The sequence below is a fragment of the Myzus persicae genome, unplaced genomic scaffold, assembly GCF_001856785.1.
Source record: "Myzus persicae strain clone G006 unplaced genomic scaffold, MPER_G0061.0, whole genome shotgun sequence".
Classification (NCBI taxonomy): domain Eukaryota; kingdom Metazoa; phylum Arthropoda; class Insecta; order Hemiptera; family Aphididae; genus Myzus; species Myzus persicae.
In genome coordinates, this window is record NW_019102947.1 from 169700 (window position 1) to 193876 (window position 24177).

General features: G+C 30.2%; 1 protein-coding gene across 4 annotated transcripts in view; it reads right to left on the reverse strand.

The window, feature by feature from the left end:
* Positions 1-24177, reverse strand: part of LOC111033468 (elongation of very long chain fatty acids protein AAEL008004) — a 47357-nt gene that overhangs the window by 11352 nt on the left and 11828 nt on the right. The window contains exon 1 of one of the 4 annotated variants that reach the window (XM_022314208.1): positions 10072-10721. The exons of 1 other annotated variant lie outside the window; for it this stretch is intronic. The gene's annotated coding sequence lies outside the window, so the exon portion shown is untranslated. Of the gene's footprint in view, positions 1-2017; positions 2065-2322; positions 2441-10071; positions 10722-24177 lie in introns of those variants that run through there. 2 more of the 4 variants (XM_022314210.1, XM_022314212.1) reach the window with 2 other exon arrangements.

Consider the following 24177-nt stretch of genomic DNA (forward strand, 5'->3'; position numbering starts at 1 on the left):
TCACTGATAAGTCGTCGGTACGACACAAGGCCGAAATAACATCACAGCTGAGGTGTTGTATATTTTATGGGGTAAATCCGAAAATGAATCGTCACCATGAACGAGGACTGCATTATCATATCGTATACACTATACGCACAGAATAAACATCATAATATTATTATATTATCATTACTAACGTACGCCGTCATGGCTGGCTGCGATATGCCCAGAATACCGGTATTTCTCGTTTAAGTTTTCAAGTACCCATGGAATGAAAATATCGGATTTTATTGTTTTATAAAACTCTCGTTTTGCAATAATATAATAATTGCAAAATATAATTCCGGATCTATGAGACGCTCACGCGCCACAGCTATAGGCAACTCGTTTTACATGTTTTTTGGGTTCTCTCCTCGCCCACCTAGGACACGAAACATTTAAAATATTAATTACATGGAGTTTGATAACTGTAATTATGTTATTGTAAGACACCGCGAACATCATGAATTGTCCGTTAACTACCACGTGTCATAACTTGATACAGTGACATGTAACAATAGGGTTCAAGTGCAGTTATTCAGGCCACATCTTAAAGTTGGGTGGGTGAGTGAGTTTTGATGGAAGATCAAAAATGAAACAAAAAGACGATATTTTAATAGAGAAATATTAGAAGATGAAATATAATAAATAACTAAACGACATTTATCGGTATAACAATTTACATTACATTGGAGAGGTCATCTGCTAATATTATTTGAAGAACACAACTTTTTATTAACACTCCGCACAATGACTCAATATATTACGACTATATAAAAATAAATAAATATAATGACGTTTGGCGGACCAAATGCTCTATAATTGCTGTACTCAAAATCACAATAAAATTTTTAAAAATTAGATAACTACCTACAGAATCATTAATATTGATATACTCGATAGCTGATGTTCGGACCGGTTTTATATAATCTTTAATGAGGTTATACAATCCGAAAATTAGACTGGGATAGATTTGTGAACGCCGCGCCGACGGAACTCTTCCTGTTGACCTCCAAGAGGAAGGACACCGGAACATTAGGAATCCATCGGAACAAGATTAAGAATTATGTAATTACACATCACACGATGTGCCCACGCAATATTTACAAAAACCAGAACACCGCCACGAGTGTCAAAAAATAATAAGACAATATTTTATTAGAATTCAATGGAACCTGCTTTTGCAAAAAAAAAAAATTAACACAGACCAAAAAGTTTAACGATTTTAAGGTCGAGAAGAAAACACGAGATTCGATAGACTCGAAGCATATTTTATATCATGTTTATTTTTTTACCCTGCTCTAGTATTACGGCACAACATTGCATGATTAAATAAACGTAAGAACACTGCTCAGGAGAACATGTCAAACATCTGTAAACTCGTAATGAAATTCATTTGTGAACATTATGTACTTAGACATATAAAAAATATTATTTTAATATATCATATAATATATAGTGCACGCGTCACATTAAACAGAAAAATACCATACATACGCTTACAATGTCACGTTTGACGGCCATGCATTAAGTTACAGTGTTACAGTACTGCAGAGCATGTACCTATTAGTGTTTGGAGTACACAGAATATATATTAAAAATTATATTCAATAAACAAAATATTATTGACGAATACAGTAAACGAAATTAAATTATTTAGCGAATGACTATCTAGTATTTATGAGCCCGTTTAAAGATTGTCTTAAAAAAATATGCTTAAAAGATGATGTAGAAAACCAATACCTATATGTCTCCTGAGATTTTTAAGACAATAATAAAAATACAACAGAAAATATATATCTTTAAAATAGACAGGGTCTTGATATCGTTTTATATGAACACAGTTATAATTTACTTTTAAGATCTTCTCCCAAAAATCCAAAACATATTATAGTTTAAATGAAATAATGCAATAAATAAAAGTTATTACTATAATCAGTTATTGATCTAATGACTTTTTTTAATGTAATTAGTAAAATAATTTATCTCGACGTACCTGATTTTAATACAAGTTACGTCTGAATACGGAGTTTTATTGATTTATGCTGAACGATTTTTTTTATTAGGTCTGTTTTTCAAAAAAATTCGTTTTCAGATACACGCAATAAAAACAAAAACTTTAAGCAAATATTAAACGAAACGACATTTATAAAAATTTTTATTTGATTTACGAAACACTATATATTATAATAAGAAATAAGAGTTTAAGACTGTGATAAATACGAAAAGAATCGACAAGTAAATATCTAATACAAAACACAGAAGCTTATTTTAAATGATATGTTATTATAAAGATCTCACCTGTGGACCGCTGGACACTGGTAAACACACTATAGTGATAGCTTAGTCAAAACTAAGTTATATTATATTGTCGTTTTATCATTGTCTGGGATGTTGGACTTAAGGGGATGACCTTCAGACCAATCGGGTTGGTCCGGTTTTTAGCATGCACCGGAACACCCTGTATGTATAAGACAATTCTTCCTATTTAATCATACCTATGATAAAAATGTAACATTTTCAAAAAAAAACAAGTTGTTTATATAGCAAGTTTCTTAAACACGTTTCAGATTCAAGATCATAATGTATGCTATGCAAAACCATTAGAAAAGGGAATTCCAGTTATACATAAACAACGCAAATTGACTATCTTATAAAATAATTGTTAGCAGATAATCATTATATATTATTATAACATGTCAACGACTCGAAAAATTTAAGAAACTCGCAAATATGTACAAATTCAAGGTCTGCCTATGAGGTGTCTTAATTCGTTGCCTATTTAGCAAGACGGAAATAAAAAAAATTAAATTTAAATTTTTAGATCCGCTTCACGAAAACGACATATTAGACTAATCAACTCACTATATTATTTTGTATAACATTAAACATAAAATCTGTACCTAACGTCGTATACGATTAAACTTCAAGATTTTAAATTCAATTCGATTCGAATTAAAAAATAAGTTTATGAAGTAATAAAAGAGGATAACTGAGTACTAATATTACTTCATCCAAGAGAAATAGAATAAAAAGAAAAAAATGAAAATCATAGTAATTTGTGATTAGTCACTAAATAATAATAACCAATGCATTTCTGATGTGTAGAGTGTACACTTGCAGTAAGTAGTGTACAGTAAATTAAGATAATACACAAATATAATGATTAAATGAATAATAGATAGGTAACTACTACTAACTAGTATACAGCATGAATTATTTTCATCATCGTGAAAATGTGATAGTAATCAATCATATATAATACGTAATACTCAATAATTTATAAATTAAAATTATTAGTTAAAAACTTCATAACATTATTTCTTTCACAATATCTTAAACGATATAAGTACTAAACCCCTGGGTACCTATTAATATTTTTTTAAATTAACAAAGTGTCATAATAAGATTATGTACACTATATTTTCTTATAGGTACATTGTACATAAATCGATTCCAGGATCAAAAAATTGTTTCGGTTATAATTTATAGTAGGTATACCTACAGGCTACAACAAACAATAATTTGGTAAGGATTACGTTACATCACATTTTATGAAATCGCTTGTATGGATTTAAAATAGATATGTTACAATTCCTATTTTAACAGTTTTTGAATGCAACGGTTTCGAGTAATTTTCTAAAAAAATGAATAAAAATGTATTTTAAAATAATTCACTAAACGAGATAATATAATAGTATGAACAATGTTAAACTAATCTTTAAGCTAATAATATACAATTGAATGTACTGAATTATTAAAAGTATTTCTGTATTCTAATATGTTATAGTAGGTACATTCCATATTTCCATTTATAGGAACCAACTGACACCTATTATATCGCATATCGCATTTGAAAATATAATTTACAGGAACAGTCCAACGAACCACTATCATAATATTCTAATACTTCTAATACAATACTAATGAAATATGTTTCCTAAATAACAATTTTTTATGATTGGGTTTATGAGAGAATAAGCTACGTTCCTGCATACGATTTAAAAGATTAGTTAGATAACTATGTTTGGAATTTCATTTTTATGTGATAAAAATTATAAATAAAATAATAAATATTTTCTACAACTATATAAAAGACTTTGTTTAAATGTAAGTGTTGTTAATCGTATAGAATAATTATAATGTATAACCTTATAAATAATATATACGTACTATATTGTATCCAGGGTGCTACAATATAATACTATATGAAATGATGAAAATATCTATGCGGTTATAATATTAATAATATTTTTTAAATATAAACTGAAATTAATTGACGTGTTGATAATGGGTACAAAAGTATTCCTCATGCGGTCTTAGAACATTCCACAGTTAATCAAATAAATATTTTTTCAACTCAAAATTATTTTAACAATCAACGTTTTATAATGAAAGAATTTAAAAACTCGAACAATCTAAATTCACCACGTTACCAGTAATATTATGTTACATTACACTTATTGCTATATTATACCTGTTTTATAATTTAGGCACGCTATTTATTTGGTACCTACTATATTATAGTTATTAGTAATTTTATAGAATGATCAGTTAAAGTACTCATAAATACTAAATACCCAAAGTTCATATTTCCCATAAACATAAATATAATGGCCAACGCAATAATAAAAGATGTATTGATGACATTTTGCTCAAATAAAATGAATTATGATTAACATCATTTGAAAAAAAAATCACAGTGAACACGAATACCAGTGTTGTACTCGTAAACAAAATTAAAACCATTTTACACATATACTTCAAGAAGAATTGTTTGTGCATTAAATACCAAAATACATGTGGTATTAAATTTCTGAAAACATCATTCGAATAGTCATTGTTGCAATACACACTTGAATAACATTATAAAATCTATGAACAATTTTTAGACATGATATTATTTAGAAGTAACTATATGTTCTTAATTAAGGAATATTAAACACATGTAGCTACCGGTATTTAAAAAAAATCACTATAAATTATATGTTCATAGCTGTATATACCTACTTACTAATATTTCCGCTTTGAAAATATAAGATAAATATTATTAGATGAGGCATAAAATAAAATTGTATTTTAGATAATTTAAAAATAAATAAAATGTTTCTACATAGTTAATATTTATATGTTCCAGTAGGTAAATTAATTAACGATGATATTCTGGTAAAAATATTAAGATTGAAGGTGGACTACACCATATATCTAGGTGAACTTATTTTGTTTAATAATTTGCTTTACCATATTGTATTTTAATGATTTAAATTTCTTACTAAAAGTTGTTTAATAATTTGCAGACCTTAAAAACTATTTTTATACGTTTGGTGCATAAGACCTAAATTACATAATATTATCTTGCTACATTACCTATATATGAATTGTTTTTTATAAAAACACCATATGGTGTCAAAATAAATGAATAAATAATAATTATAATTTATAAAACTGAAAAATGTATCAGTTTGAGAAAAATAATATATTCTATAAACGACATAGTCAACAATTAAGAAGTTAACACGGTATTTTAGTTCTAAAAATACATTAATTTCTATTTTAATGTAATCAATAGTATGAATATTATGGAAATCTCAAACACATATATATTATGATTTTTAATACGAAAAAAATTTTCAAGTTTAATGTTCAAACTTGAAAACTAACGTACAAGTAGACACAAAAAGATATTTTTTTATTAAAATCATATACATTTGTCGTCAAACCAAAGGCCAAAATACAACGATACAATGATGGCATAAATACATTTTTAAACCAAATGGAGGTGTGCCATAAAGATTTATTGAAATTTTAATTAAATTTTCAACTGCAACATATTGAATTCATCATACGCGCTTAAAAAGTCAGAAACGAAATCTGCATGTATAAAATATGTACAAATAACAATTAATACCAACACTTGTAAGTATATAAAAAGAAACTTTTTATGTACGTACCAAAGTAGTAAGTATTGCATAATTTTTGAAATATTTACATCCATTACCAAGGGCAAATCAGAAATCTATAACTCGTTTTGCTTTTGTTTTTGAAACTAATTTCTTTCGTATTTTTCCTATTAAAGTCGAAAATTCAAAATTTGAAACAATTAATTATCGAGTCAAATAAGCAAGTTTAATTTTTTCGCTGATTATGAGTACATTTTGTCTTTAATTTAAATAACGGAATACCGAAATAATTTCTAACGTTTTTGCGGAAACATTAATTTTAAGCTTCACTATAAAACTCTATTGTTGTAAATACGTCTAGCCGTCTAGGAATGAGTTCGTAATTGTAAAAAAATAAATGAAAACGAAACTGACACATGTCGCGCGTGGTGTTCGGTTCTTCTATACGATCTTAACCACAATAGTGCCACCGTATACAAGTCATTTGGAGAACATTCGGTCGAGTCCGGTTACCATAATATTATATCACGGTATGCACAAAATTCGTAAACCATTCAACTACAGGTCCCTGAAATGTCAATTGAATCCCTCGGGGCAAACAACGTAACATAGTACGACGACGACGTGTCAAGTAGTAGTAATAACAATAATAACGACGACACGAAAATATAATATTTTATTTTAAAAATAATATTTAAATTTTGTATATCCACAGAGCCAACATACAATTGTTGAAAGCCGAGACCACTGATTTGATGAGTGTTGGGTCCAGAATTATTGTAGGTACTAGGTACATAATTAGTTAGACCCCTGATATTTTATGCTTTACGTAATTTTAACATGCATCAAATATTGTATATATTACCAATATACATAATATAATGATGTTCGTGATAAAAGATTAACGATACGAAAGGACAACAGCAATAATGATAGGTAGGTAAACGTAATAAAATCCAAATTTTCCAATATTACTTTTACATTGGCAATCAATAAAATTGATAAGATCCGCTTAAAAACAAAAAGATGAGTTGACATTTCGTCGAACCGACAGCGTCCAACTAATGCGACATGATAAAATATTTACTAACTACCCAAAAATATTCCCAACTATAGAGTATACCCTAGAATTATTTGTGGGATCCAACCATACAGTAAACTATAGGTCCCTATATAACCCCTGGGACCCAACTTGTATACGTTGTGTAACTCCAATAGCGTACACAAGGGGAGAGAAGGTTCAGTCCCTACCTTTTTAACTTTTTTTGTAAAAGAGTGAAAATGTTTTTTATAAATAAGTATATACTATAAATTTTTATTTTTTATGAATAAAGCCCTCCACCCCTCCTTCACCCATGGAAAATTTCTGTACACCCCCACGGAATATATAGACTAATCGTATATATTGTACACGACAGCGAAGTGATGTTATAACATTAATGGAAAAAAGCGAAATATCAAGAAAGACATAGGTGATTCTATTTTATATTATAATTTTGATTATTGAAGTGCTCGCGGAATGTTAATCATTTTACTCGATATTTTAAATTTTTACACAATATATATATTACAGGAGGGAATTATTTTATCTGTGACTTAGTGTTTTTATTGCTTTTAGTAAAAGCATTATGAAAAAAATTCTGAAAAATCTTAAGTTTCCATTACGGCGTTTTGCACTTTGGTTTTTAACCTTTAAATATGCGCGGCCGGACAATATTTTTTATATAAACGAGGTATAATATTTATTTCGAAAGACAACGCGCAGACACGTACACGCATAATACGTATCAACTGTGTGCAGTTTGGGTCTAGGTCACACATATTATTGTTGTAATATGCTCGTGGATAACAGTGTAGATCTGCAGTGTCGCTATATTATTACCGTTCGCTGTTGAGTATTTTTTTTCGAAAACACGTAATTTAATTTTTGTTTTCGTGCTAATGTTAGCGTGGCATATAAAACACGGTATATGAAAATATATAAACGCTGAAAACGGCAACAACCTGTGCATAAAAAAAAGTGTAAACAGAACTCCGAACGCATCGATATACGGCCATGTATATATATATATTATATTTGTAATATATGTATAATGCCTTTCCCTCTATATGTCATTCGCGTATGCGCGAACACACACATAGATATAAGAGTATTACATATTGCACACATCTATATATATTATATACATCCATACACGTTATAATTTTATATATATTATATTTACAACACGGTCGGCGTCGTTGGTCTGCGGCTAAATTTTTTGACCTATTTCGATTTATTTAACAAATCGTTTTCGCGTGTTTTGCACAATTCGAACGGAAATTGGACAATAGCAATTTGACCGTACGCGGTGTGTGTATAATAATAACTATATATTACAAATACAAAATAGATACATGTTTATTTTTTCATTCACCGACCTTAATAGATATACGATATATAGAGTTACACCGTATAGTCATTATAATATTATGAACTGCGGGTCTCAGCATATTATGCGATACTATACATGATACATATAGGTATATAATACGTCTCGATCGAAAAAACCGCTGAAGAACACTATTTCGCAAGGTGTACAACCCGGTGCAGAGTCCCCGGAACGCGGTGGCGAGAATGAATTTGGCGATGACAACAATTTACAATCGTATCAAACCTACCGAGCTATATAGTTAATAATATTGCGATAAAGTATAGATGCGATAACGCGAGGTGTGCTCACGTGCACTTGCCAACGTCCGTCGCACGAATATGACGTGTGTGTGTGTGATATCGCGCGAGGTTACAAGAGACCGCTGCAGAGTGCAAGGGGAGGGGACGTGAAAAAAATTGGAATCGAACAAAAAAAAAAAAAAAAACGAGAGGACCGTTTATTTCGCGGCCCGAAGAAAAAATTGCGACTCCGTCACTATAATATATCGGTCGACCGTCAAAGTGCGTGGAAACGGAACTCGTTTTCAAAACTGGTATATATACCACAGAAAAATAATTTAATAACACGGCCGCCGTGCCTAGGTAAGCGTAATGATATACCGGGATGAAAAAAAAATTGTAGGTAGATACACACACACACACACACACACACTATGTATACGAGTTTCAAATTGGAACGCCGTGAAGGATTTCCAGACGTGTTTCGTCACTGCGTGCGCATATGAGTACTGCGTTTGTGTGTGCGCGCTTGTAGTATACTGCATATTATACTATACATACCTAATGTATATTATAATATGTAAACGTATTTTAGCCAAATATATTTCGCGCGAGTGCGAGCTACACGGCGCGTATTACATATGCAATGATATATTATCACTGTAAGCGCCGTCGTCGATTTGTAGCCGAAAAATATATTTATTTATTTTTATTGTCACCGCCGCTATCCGGGAGCGGGAAGGATCACATCGTCCAGCGGGATGATATTATTGCGATTATCAACTACCCGCGTAATATGAGCAATGACGATATCAATAATATCGTATCCAATACCTACGCCTATGAAATGCGTACCACGCGCCAGATCGATTTATCGTCGCGCGGTGGCGCGCACCGGTATCGTGCACGGCGCAGACCGATGTAATAATAATAATAATACGAAGATGAAACGGACGATTCGACGGGCCGCGCGGGCTCGTCACAAAACCACAGACTCCGAGATCCGATTTCACGGCGTATCGCGTTTAATTGGTATCGTGTAACACAGTTCGTCGAAATAATTTATCGTCCGGCGTCTATACATCATTCGTACGCAGTCGTGTACACGAACGGAGTAGTAAACGGTAAAAAAAATGATATACATAATAATATTGTGTACAATTATAAGTACGGCCGCACCGCGGTCATAGTTGTGCTGTTGTCCGCGAGAGGACGTTTGCAGCGCACGCAAGTACAACGGTCGGACGGGACGACACCGCGGCGCGAGAGCGATGTATGAGATAATGTGCGGCCGATTTGAAAATCGTTAACTCCGAGCAACATAACGCCTATCGCAATATTGTCATCGTACTGCGGGTGCCGACAGAACTACAGCGACGTGCGGAGGACAAGGAGAATCGGCGATGGACCGTTCAATAATATCAACTTATAATAATAACAATAATAATAATATACACAATAAGCTCGGCGTGCGATGATGGAGGTGAATTGCATTACCTTTGCGGAGCGGCGGGAAAACGGACTTGTCGGCGGATGCGGCAGCGGTTCGCGGGCTCGCCGCGACAGTGGCGACGGCGGCGGCGGTGGCGGGCTGCTGTTGTTGTGTAGTGCAGATAATAATACAGTAGTATTGTATTATATTTTAAAATTATCGTGTTAACAATAATATATTATAATGCGCGAGGGCAATAATTATAATATTATAACATATAATATACGCGGGGCGGCCACTGCGCGGTATACCAGGTATATACCAGGCGGGGGGGATGTGACGGATACGACTGCAGATGACGGGCCACGGGCCGTTGGATATGTACACTGCTGATACTGAATACTACTCCCGCGAAGGAGGACAATTTTTCGATCGGACTTAGGTGACGTAAAATTACCGATTCCGGTCGGTCGGGTGTGCGCGGCCCTCGGAGTTTCCGCGGAACGACGACTTCTTCTTGCGCGTACGTGTGTGCGAGCCGCGCGGTCCGTCGCGCACTCTCGGGGCGGGGTGTGCGGGCGGCGGCCGGGGGTGGACCGCGGTTGCGCGGCGGATTAGGCGACGAAAATACGCGGAAAAAACAAACTGCGGCGGCGAGCGGTGCGGCGTATATAGTAAGTGCGACGGCGTGAGTGGCGTTGGCGCTGTTCGTTTACGACGACTGGCGGGCCGTCGTTGCCGCCGCCGGGCCCGACGGCCACCAGCCCCACTACGGCGCCGCCGCCGAGAAAGTATTAAATATCGGCAATTGCACACACCAGCACGCGCGCGCGTACCTTGCCGCCGCGGTTTTCGCACGCGCGCGCGAATTTCCACCGCCGCCGCCGCCCGGCTGTCTACGACCGAGTTTTCCGCCGTCCTGCACATCCCACGCGGCGGCAGCACATAAGGATAGGTTAACATTACTTATATTATTATTATATTATCATTATTATTAAGAGCACGTCATATACCCGCGTGTACAATGCGTAACGTCTGAGTTTGTACGTCAATTTTTCATGATTTTTCAATTTTTTAAGTGAGTTATCAGCAATTCTCAATCTCAACACCTTACTTGTCACTTATAATACGCTAAAAATCTAAAATGTCGTAAAAACACACATAATTATTTTCCCTTTGAGTTTGATAAAAAACCAATTCGCTCTAATACTAAAGCTGATGACACAAAATTGATTACGCTTAACAGATATGTGATATGTTATACGTTTATAAGACGGAGTCAAAACACGAATTGGAGTAATTGGACAGCTCAAGGTACACATTCGTGTATTTAAAATCCATTATTTTAGTAATTTGGCACGCTTTTCTTAAGTCGGTTGGCCCGGAACAAATGAACAATGAACATATAGGTAGGAACTTGCACCTTACCGGTCTACATATTTAAAAAAAAATGTTTTATAATGTGATTAAGTACACATCTAAATATTGTTATATTAAATAACGGTAGGAGATATTAAGTTTGTTGCAAAACGACAGATAACGATTATTAACTGATACAACGTCAATATACCTATAGCCAGTGTGTATTATGTATTAAATTTGAAGATCCAAAATAAAGGCTTTTTTTAGAGAAATGAAGACACTGTACAATATATTATTTATACATTGTAACGAAGCCCCATTCAAAATTCCTGAGAATTTACAACAGAGATGAACTGCTTACTACGTAATATAAACTATGCATATTAAAAAAAAATGTTATGAATCCCACTGAACTAAGACCGTAGCCAGAAAAATATTTAGGGGGGTTTTGAGTATAAACATGTTATATATATAATAAAATATGAAAATCAAGGCCTTAGACAGAATTTTCTGGCTACGGCCTTACACTGAACACATGTAAGGGAAATGTGCCCTTAACAGTAATAATATCGAGTATATACGACACACTATAAAAAATATGATGATAATTCGATGGTCAAAAGACCTCACAAACGCTAAGACCGTTAATGAGTTTTCTGAAACATAGATAAATAATTATAAATATTTTACCATATCTATAATTCATTAAAATGTTTTTTTCTTTTAAAAAATAATGATAAGTGTAAATCATTATCATTATTATTATTATTTATAGTTTTAATATCATAAATAAATAATAATCCACACAAAATACTCCATAAAATATATTATTAATTACAATTTTACAGACATAACAGATCCAAACGCATAATATAAGTTCACTACCGAGACATTTATTAATAATTACAATATTTTATTTTATTTTATTTTATTTTAATAAGATACAGGCCTGAGCCCAGTGGTCGAAGTTGGGGGGATACTGAGGGATGACATCCCTTTACTTTTTTGTATTCACATTTTTCATCCCTCTACTTATTTTGTCTAGAATAACGCATTCCTCCTAAGACTTGTGTTTTAAAATGAAATAATTATTATGATTTTTATATTTATACCTATGTATAAGAAAACTTTTTATTTTTCGTATAGGCCGTTTCGCAATCAGATTATCTATACCCGTATTTAGAGCCACGGATTAAATCTGAATTGTAAGGCATCCCTCCACTTATCTTGAGCCATTTCGACCACTGCCTGAGCCCAAAACAAAGTGAAATATATAATATATATTAACAATAGCATAATGATACGAATTAAAATAATTTTAAGTAAGGTAATAAATTATGATATAGGTACAAAATTCAATAAAAAAAGCACAGAAATATATTATTATAATGGTTCTGCTGATTAATAATTAATAATAATTAGTCAAATGATAGAATTGTCCCCAGATTTACCAACAGAAAAAAATTGACTCACAACTATTATTTTTGCCATTGAATTATATAGGTCCGAGCACACGTGACGAGAGAATAAGTTTTTGAGCGACGCGCGACGACTTTTCGATCGTTTTACTTTCACATTGAATTATTAGTCATTGACAAACGATTGTGCAAGCCAAATTTTATCTATATGATAGGTTGTTTTATCATTCCTAAATACTTTGAACGCTACGGATAGATTTAAATATTTATCATAACAATTTATATTTTATAGGTTGAAATGGAATAGTATAAATATCTACACAATATACTTTTTTTTTTTGGTTACTACTAAAAAAACATGAAATAAATTTACAAAAACACTAACCATACCTCTTTCTTGTAATAAAACTTTAACCCATTTGAGGCACCAGAAGAACTTGAATAACCAATATAGCCCGCAGAACATACAAATATGAAATAAACTAATGAATTTAAAAAGTTTAGACCGTAACATTTTATTGTAATTTAGTATTTACAATTTATTCGTTTATTTTATTTTATAATTTTCGTTACACAATACATAATATTCACTGTTTTTCGTGGAAATTCTTATATACACACGTCGCTTGTCGAGCCATGAACATTTATATTTTTTTTACATAGGCTTAAATATTAATCCCATTACGATATTCACTACACGATACAACGCAAACACTACATTTTTTATAAATGAAAATAATGTTAGGTACCCTTATATTAAAAACTTGATTGATGTCAGCCAGACAGACAACATTCGAAAGGGTTACATAGAAACCGCATGTAGAGTATATAATTATTACCTACAAACTTTGTTGGTTTTTGACAAACAGTTGATAAATTGTTTTCACAAGAACAACAAATTTAAAAAATATTACATTATTTTTAAAACTTATTACTACTAAGTTTAGAAATTGGTTTATTGTTAATTTGTTAAGTCACGGTTTTAAAACAACAACGGTAGCAAATACTCTTTGGAATAGTTGTGGGAATCATCTTATATCTAGGTACTTATGTTTTCAATCAAAAACTTATTATTGAATTTTATTTTTTGACCTGAATAACAAACATAATATTAAAGTGGTTGTAAAAATATAGAGTCAGACGTTACAGTGAGTATATTTTATTTTATCTTAAACTAAAATCATATTAAACTAATTGAAAACTCACTAAACTTTCAGTAAATAAATGTAGCATATATTTTTTATACATTTTATTTAGATTTTCCTACCTCATTTGTCTTCGTCAAAAAACTTTTTATTACTTATTTGAAAATTATTATCAAATAACATAATTATAATTTTATTTAATACTAGCTTGTTTTCGATTGTTTTATTTAAACAAATTTTAATTTATGTGCCCAACTTTTCCGAACAATTTAAATGGTCCATGATTAATTTCATTGTGTTCATAGAATTATGAACTTAAGAATTTTCAACAAATATATATTATTAATTGCTTTATTCAACGGCTGCGCCTACATGTTTTCTGCGAAATGTGAGCATCCAATAGATAATACAATAATCATCCACAAAAAACAGATTTCAAAAAAATATGATTGGTAAAAACGGTTAAAACTACTATTTTACATTATTATATATTCATATATTATATAATACAATAAAGTAAAACTTAGGAATTCGTATTACTACGTTGAAAATAAAACAATTGACATTACGAAAACAATTTTATTTTTATAATATATAATTGGACAGTGTACACAATATGCGTCTTATACACATTGTGTTTTGGTTTAAACGTATAATGTATATTGTAAAATCTCAAAGTAGGTGACTATATTTTTGTGTGTAGGTATTTGATTGCCCAACAACCAAACAAAAATATTACAAAATTATGCTAGGTATGTGAATAATACGACATCTAAAGTATTATTTTAATGGAAAAATATACTATAGGTACTAGGTAAGTCTTGACAAATATAATTTAACTGTCAAAAATAAGATAAGAAAAATTAATCCTACGAAAAAAAGCTATATAGCTCATAATAATATGTAGGAACCCAATTTAATTCAAAACATTACATTTATCTTTTCGTTGTGCTCAGCTAGGAAGTGCATACAACTAATTTTCTCAATCTGTAATTCATGTTTATGCCTATTGTGAAACAAAATTTCTGGAAATAGATTACCTACATAATACAATTGATTCCTGCGAAGATTATGTTTTTAATAGATTTTATTTCGAAACTAAACAATTTAATAAATCACTTATTTTCACATCATGCAATCAAGGTATATAATTTGCCTAATTGTTATTAATGATAATATTTGAAAAAAATATATTAACAGTTTATTAAAAGAATACAAACAAAGTGTGAAACTTTTGAACTCTGTATAATAATTTATAGTTGATACCAGTAAGCACTCGAAATGAAGGTCAGAGAGTGTTGAACCATGGGCTATGAATGTAACAGTTCGTTATATCATCGCCCATCGGTGTAGTACATAGTTTGTTGGCGAACTCACAATAATTGCATGATTTGCAAAAATGAATTCGAACTTGACGTTAGATTCTCTTAAATATATCAATTATTAATTAATCCAAGACAAAAAATTGTCGTGAGGCTGACATTGATTTGTATAAGTTTTCAAATAACCATAAGCAGAAGAAAATAGGTAAGTACCTAGGTTGTATAACAATAAAGATAAATAGAACAAGCTTGGTATCGACGAAATTGAAGTCCGCGACAAAAACGATTGCTTTTATATTTTATATAGGCACATAGTATGTCATCCATCGGATGACATTTTCAAATAGCTTTATCTAGCAATGTCATAATATATCGATTTTATCGAGATACCGATATAATAGCTTGTTTGACGAATGAATAACATAACATAATATCTAAAGTGAGGGAGAGAGAGAAATCTGCGTATTTAAAATATCACACTCAGCAGTAGCCTTCAAATAAGTCAACCTGACCCCCTTTACATAGATATTAGAAAATTAATTATTATATATATATATACATAGTATGTCACCGAATCACCTTGAAAAAGAAATTTCAATAAAAAAATAAAAATAAAAACCGTAGGTATATATTTAAAACCATTTCTATATAGTAATTACGACGCACATTGTGTGTACAAATTTCGTAGATCTTTCGTAAAGATCCTTCTCTAGGTTTATACTCTCCATCGGTAAGTTTAAAATGTGTTAGAGAGTAGATAACAACAATAACGCGCGCATAATGCAAGGTTCGGGGAAGCGCAAACAATATAATATTATATAGGTATACAGCGTTGAGTAATAATAATAATAAAGCACCTCGTTGTGTCTTAAAAAATATACATAATGCCGATAGATATTGAATAATATGTAAGATAAATACTTGAACGAAGGTTTCGACTCGTAGTATATTAAAACAAAAAATCGTGATCGGGTAACCGCGGCAAGAACGTGCAAAACGGCTTTATTCGTTTAATAAATAAGTGTAACGACAATAATGTGTTGTTCGTGTAAAAAGACGGTCATTGTTTCGACATAATTTTGACAACTGTCTACTTTATAAGCGATGTAAAAAAAAGTTCTTACATCGTTTTGTGTTTTCGGTAGTATACAATCTTAAAACAAGACGGACATGACATCGACGACGAGTATAATACGAATGTACACAAATCTGTTAACTGGCACGTGTGATAATATAATATGATTAGGGAGGCGGTGTTGCTACAGCGGCCGGACAATTTGCGAGCACAAGACAACGAAGAAAAGATCCTAACCTATCATAATATTATAAAATTACACGAAAAGAAATCCGGAGGCGTCTCCCGATCCTAAATAGTATTTTATTTTATTTCGGGACAATAATATAACGTGAGCGGACGTGTATATATAATATTATTTATTTATTGAAGAACGTTGATCGTTCGTCCTATGAAGAGTTTTTATTTTATACAAATATATAGACTATAATAGGTACCTACATATTTCATAATACACGATTATGAATATATTATAAAATTTTTACATAAGTACTTACCTACATTAAATTTATGTTTGGGCCGGGTTATCAGAGTTCAAAAATTCTCGAAGCGCATACGCGTGCAACACGCCTTTGAATTAGCCCTTCACGAGAGAGCTCATATACCTATGAGAGGTATGATAGCACGCAACTGAATTTGAAGTTCACTATATACTTACGGTTTTTTTTTTTGGCAACGGTTGGTTTTTATTTCTCTACATTATGTTGAACGTCTTCGTACTTCAATATATATTTATGGCACACAGAAAACAATAATAATAACGTGTCGTCATAATTCGATTCCAACCTTCAAACCAGTTTCAACACACATATACAACATTATATATTATATACGTACACATTTTTCCCCATCACACTTCGTATATCACATTATTGCCTTCTACGACTATATAAACAAACAAAAGATACCACTGAATTTCGTGTTAAGGACAAACGGCAGCGAGTTCGCTAAAAATTTAATACGATTTTTCAAGTCGCTAATACTACTATGTGATACGATACCGATATGTTACGTAGCACAGTCGTACAGATGGTGTATTATTGGTTTAACCTAGAAATATTATTTTTATTATAAATTTATTATATTATCAACAAATTAATGGACGGCCGTGAACAATTTGTCGGAATCACATAAGTGTGAACAATTAATATGCACACCATGATTTTTCAAAGTATAAATATTTGCAAAAAAATAATAACTACTTGACGATGATAAGAGCCAAAATATATTTTAGATTCCGAGCGGAGCGTGGGAGCGGCTAGGTATATATTATTTTTCAAAAAGCAGCATGCACTTTGTATCACATATAGGTTGGAAATTGAACAAACAATAATGTAGTTTTTTTTTTTGATTTTTATAGAAATGTCATAGAAATATTTGAATAAATGAATATTTTAGACACAGGAATTATAAAGCCCACATGACTTATTATTATAGTATCATTTACTACACAGTCTACACAATACACATACTATATGTTACATAAATATTCCTGAAAGTAACAATGTATTTCAACAAGTGATGGTCAATTTAACTGTAAATTATCTTGATAAAACAAAATAAGTTAAATACTGTATTTTATATATTTTAAATCCTGATATTTTTTTTATGCGTAGTGATATTTTACTCACAATTTTTCCAACAACAGCAGAATACAATTGATTATAAATAATGGATTAAAATAATAAATGTCTCCAAAATGCATGGGTTTTACATTTACTTCATTATGAATAATCGTTTTTGTCATAGATACGTGTATACTGTATAATTATTTTAATATATACCTACACGTTATTATTTATTAGTGAAGTATGATTTTATATTTATTTTATTATATATTATATATAATAAATATTCTATAAAATGTAACTATAATCATGTTGATAATAATTTTATGAAGTAGGTACACAAAAATATGTAAACGATAAATAAATCAAAGGTCATTAATAGCGAGATAAAGTTTAAGTGTTAGTTTAAAACACTGAATATGAGTAAAATATTTTCAAACGTTTGTATATATTTTATTCATAAAATAACAACCTATAGGTAAGTACAGTTGTTAAACTTTCACAATAAACCAATTCCAAGCTATATACATAATTTATAAATAGTTGTATTAAGTAATAATAGTCATTACTATATTTTAATAATTAGTTTTAAAAATATTTTTTTACGAACGTTAAAATAGTAAAATATTTAAAATGTATTACAAGGTAAGACCACTAGACGAAAAAAGTTCATTGAAATAATATTTTTTATTTTATAATCTTGTACAAATACATATTATTATTTTGTCTGCAGGACATTATAATAAATCATTATTTGTATTAAGTTATTAACATTCTATACAAAAATAACTTCTTATTATTAGCTTTAACATTATTTTTCAAAGCACGAAGTCAACTACTCCTGTCTCTTAGTACCTAGTTCAAGACTTTTACATACAAATAAGCAGATAAATATAGTTAAATATCATATTAGTTATTAAACTACACTAGGAAAAATACAATACTTATTAATTATAATCGATTTGTTATATTTCCGAGAACTGTTATAATACAATAGTGCCGAGAAAAATGTTTAACACCAGAAATTTGAAATTGTTTGCAAAATACTTGGCGATATGACAGACTTGACATATACATTCTATAATAAAACTACAGGCTATTGAAATTAACGAAAATTAAAATCTCAAAGTTATACGAGTAAGTATATATATACACAAAAACTATATTTGACAGCAAAAAATGTAATTATGAATTTATGTGAAATGCCTTAATGAGTATTATGCAGTTTTAATATAGATAGAATGACATAATTTTGTTATTAATGAAATTCAATTTTTATTATAAATTCTTATTAATACAAACATATTTAATCAACTGAACCACAGTATAGCATACCGATAATAATTTATATGTTCCGATAAATTATTTATTATTATACAACGTATTAGCTAATATCGAGACAATTTCCATCTTACAGTTCCAAATCATTAAAATAACAAGCGAAAGCATGACAAATGAGAACTAGTTTTTATTTTTGACAATTTAGTATACATAGATAAATGTGTAAGTACTATGTATACAATAAGTATTATTTCGTAGATAATAATATTTGGTAGTCTCTGAAATACACTACAGTTAAAAATTGTTTATAAATAAGTTCTACAATGATTAGAATACTAATACAATATGTGAATTGAATCCAACGTGAACGAAATCGTGCAACATGAAATGGCCCATTATACAAGGTCGATCAAATCGTTTGCAGTTAGTGCAGATACGTGCAGGTTGAAAATGATTATTGTTTACAATCGTGGCTATACAAAATGATCTAGAAGTCTTAACTCGAAATAGCGACAATGATCATCTGTCCCATGCACACAAACTTCCGCCTTCGCAAGGACACAAATTAACAGAAAAATCAAATAACTTACAATGATAAAGAATACACGATAAATTATGATAGTTTGCGAATTTATCGATTTCATCAGAAATATTATAGAACAGGTGCCTAATGAGGCTTCAAATAGGGATTATTTGACATAGCGTCAATTTTTTGGTATCATTTTGACGATTTTACTATTGTCCTGGCACAATGGCTTTGAAAGTCAAAAAACTCATTCATTGAATTAGGTTATCGATTACCTAAGAGACGGTATATGATCCGATCGGTGATCACACGGTATATGTTTGATATACGGTAAAGGTAACAACAATGTATACGAGAAGTAGGTGGTCGATAACACGCAATGCATAGAACAACACATCTTAAGAACAAATGGCAAGGTCAATTAGAGGTACTTAATGACAATGTATAAAAATATTAATATTTTCAAAATAAACAATTTTTTTTTACCTATATCAAAGTAAAACGCACAATAATACTTTAACAAACATAATAATATAATACATAAATACCTATACGTATAAAAATGAATGAAACATTTTGTATAGAACAGTATGCAGAATTGTATGTGGTTGTATTAAGTTTATAACAAATAGATAAGTCTAGTAAGTAATAACGTACATAATGTATTATATACAATATACATAATATATTGAACGTAAGTAATATTTCTAATTATGTTTTTATAAAGTTACAAATAAGGAAAAATGAATGATAATATTATGATTACTTTGTAGTTTTATACCATATGGACTTGAAAAACGAAAAATAAGCTAACATATAAAATTAACATTCTAAACCTTGATACGAAAGATTCTTATTAAATTTTAATTTATTATTAAAAAATTGCGTTCGTTAGGCAGTATTATGCTTGAGAAATAATTTTTTTGAAAAAATTTAAATATTTTTTGTTACTTATCCAAGGTTTCTAATAGTGTGCAGCGCTTAATAATTTAAAATTATAAAATTGGATTTGCCACTTTAATTATAATTAGATGCCTAATGAACTTGTGATTAAAATAATTAAAATATTATATTATACATATAAACTATATAGTTAATAATATAACAAAATAATATAAATTCCAACACAAACTGAATAAATAATGTCTTCCTATTTTGTTTTTACGTCGTTTACAATATGAAATAATTATGCAGGCGCTAATCTAGGGGAGGGGGGGGTCCCCCAAATGCCTTAATAAAGATTTGTATTTTATATAACATATTGGAACCAATCTTTTCTTTAATGTATTCCTGGAGGCCAAGTGGCCAACATATTTTTTGTTGCTTTACGTATTATGATACAATTTATAAGTATAAAGACAATATGTAGCCCTCCACCGCCGTGAAACATTTCTGGATCCGCCCTGGTGATTAGGTAGATAAATTAAAATTTATAGTAGATGAAGAGCAATTAAAATTGCAATTATAAAATACAAATATATGTAATCTAAAAGTAAGTGCCATATTATTTGTAGAACAATGCAATCTTATAGTGCAAAACTGTATGTGAACCTTTATCGCTGTTTGACTATTTAAATATTTAAAAAAAACATTAAAGTTTTATAAAAAAATGTACTTCAATAGTCTAGTTTAAAATAAATATTATTTATTAAAATGTACTTAAAAAAGAATAATGACGATATGCCCGAATGATTGTACAAAATGCAACAATACTTATCTTAAAAACTTATAATCATTACATCATACTATAATATTAAAATTAACAAAAGCTAATTAACAAACGTTAGTGTACCTAAATTATGACTAAAATAGTAATGGTTCGTACAAAAAATACTGGTTTATGTTTTAGGGTAACATATCTAAGGCATAAAATATCAAGAAATATAACAACTTAAGTATTAAGGAGTACAATTTGTTTCAAAAATATTTCATTAATTCTTAGCTAAAAAAAATAACAATAACACATTAAAAACTTATACTATGCAGATATAATTTGTACGTTTTAATTTAAAATAATAAAAATAATTTATAAATACATAATTACTTCTTTGTATATTATAGTGAAAGAAAAAGTAGCTTTTTAAAACGTTGTTTACCAGATGACATAGCATATTATATATATGTATATATTACCTACACAATTACCTACACAAAATAGATGCTTATGTTGACAGAACATTCAACAAATAAGTGTATAATAGGTATACACGAAATTCGAAATACAATAATTATTGTTATAGTTGACTAGTAAATGCCTAAGTGCAAATATATACAAGTGTTTTTAATCATTATTTTAAAGAAATAATTTAGATAACACATTTTATTGACATTTGATTTTATTGCGCATAAACATTAAACTTTAAATGCAAATACTTTCAAACTTTAAAACGACAACAATTTGTCCAAGTATTTCAATATATTTATATATTATATAACATTTTGTAATACCCAATATTGATAATACTCCCTAAATATATGAGAGTGTAAAACTGTAAATTCAAAATACCAATTGACAGTTTTATTCTTATTTAAGTAAAACGAATAAGGCGAGGAGAATAATGTTAAACGAACCATAGCTATAATATAATATTGTTGAGAAATAGTTCACAGTAATGCGATCCAAGTAACAGTGTAATTAGTTTTCTACGTTTCTTTTCATGGTCTTTTAAATTTTAATATACGCACCAGTAAAGTTCGTAAAATACGCCAGAATTTGTGTGAAGATATCTTATATAGGGCTTGCGACCAGATGATAATATATAATATTATTTATATTATTATATTATAATTTGTTATATTATTTGTTATAACTACTATAATATGTTCAAAACCATAAAACATTAGTACATATATATTTTTTTTAAGTTATACGTATAAGTATCATGAAATACAATAGAAAATTCGTATAATATCTTAATATAAAAACGCTGCAATATTTACTACGGTTACAAAATGTAGCAACTTACCTAGCGGTTAAATTACAAAATTGTATAGGGACTTGGTAGGTTATTTAAGGACAAGGTAAGACAAAATAAACCTGTCTCGCCATATTATACCGATGTTTACCACTAAGCAATGCCGGTAAATTACACAGTATATTGTAACAATAATAAATAAAAAACTATTATTATTTTGACTGAAATCTACTTCGATAAGTGGTGTGTCTTGCAACAAGCAGTGGACTATTTTTTTTCTGTTTGGTGGACTTGAACAACGGCGGTGCTGGGCTAACGAAATAGGTACCTTCCCTTCCAAGTATCAGATGTTTGTTATTTCGACAGAAATAATTTAAAAGGGTAATATTGATATTTATATACCTACACTGACCTAAAAACAGCCGCAAAATAAAGAATATATAAGTACTTATACATTTTTTTATGTCTTATCGGTTACAATTATCTTTTAGGTGCAAATGATTAGCCAATTTTGATAATAATTTTAAATTGGACCCATCAGTAGATAAATATAAAATATAAATCATTGAATATTAAAAACTCGAATGTCAAATAAACGTTATCGAAATAAATAAATATTGAAATGCGCATAAAATATATAGGTATACCCGCATATAATTATTATACATTAAATAAATATAAAATGAATAAACAAGCAAATATCTTAATTTAGGTACAAACATTGATTTAATGTATTATTCATTCGAGTGAATAAAAAAAGCTTCAATACTATATTATTATGAATATAAATTAATCGATTAAGCATGTGAAGTTACGGGAAGTCGAGGAAGTGATTAATGGAAAGAAAAAAATTACGATTTAGAGTACATTTAGACAAAGATGATGATTAAGACAGCGCCCTTGGAAATGTTAAAGCAAAAATAACGAGAATGACGAGAAAGAAAAAATCCAAATAGATAGCAGCGATGCGCGAGTTATGAAAGACTACTGACGAAGGTCAGGATCGTCCAACTGCGGTAGGCACAAGACAGGTACACTTTCCGAGCACGACACACCATCGAGGCATCGACACAGGAAAAAACATACGCGCACACCGCGGTGTAAGCCTAGTCGCGAGAATAAATTATTGTTGTGGCAAACGTTCAGCCGGATATGTATCAACAGCATCGCGCTAACAATAAGCAATCCGCGGTGCCCAACGAAAATAAATAAAAACCCATCGCCAGTTTATGTTATTACCTATATAGTTTGGCTTATACATAACGGTAAAAAATACCAGCCTAATGACAGGACAGCTTGAATGAACTACTGTACCCATTGTGATATAAGCTATAGTTAAGCTTATAAAGCAATAAAAGACACTAACTCTTGAGACATATATATAATATAGGGTTCCTATTAATACAACTATACAAACATTGTCAGCAGAATAAAATTCTTATTCGATGAGGAACATATACTTGAAAAAAGTTCTCAGTGAACCGATTGTAAAATCGAACATATACATAGAATAGAGTACCAATACAGTATTACCTATATAGTATATTGTAAAAAGTGTT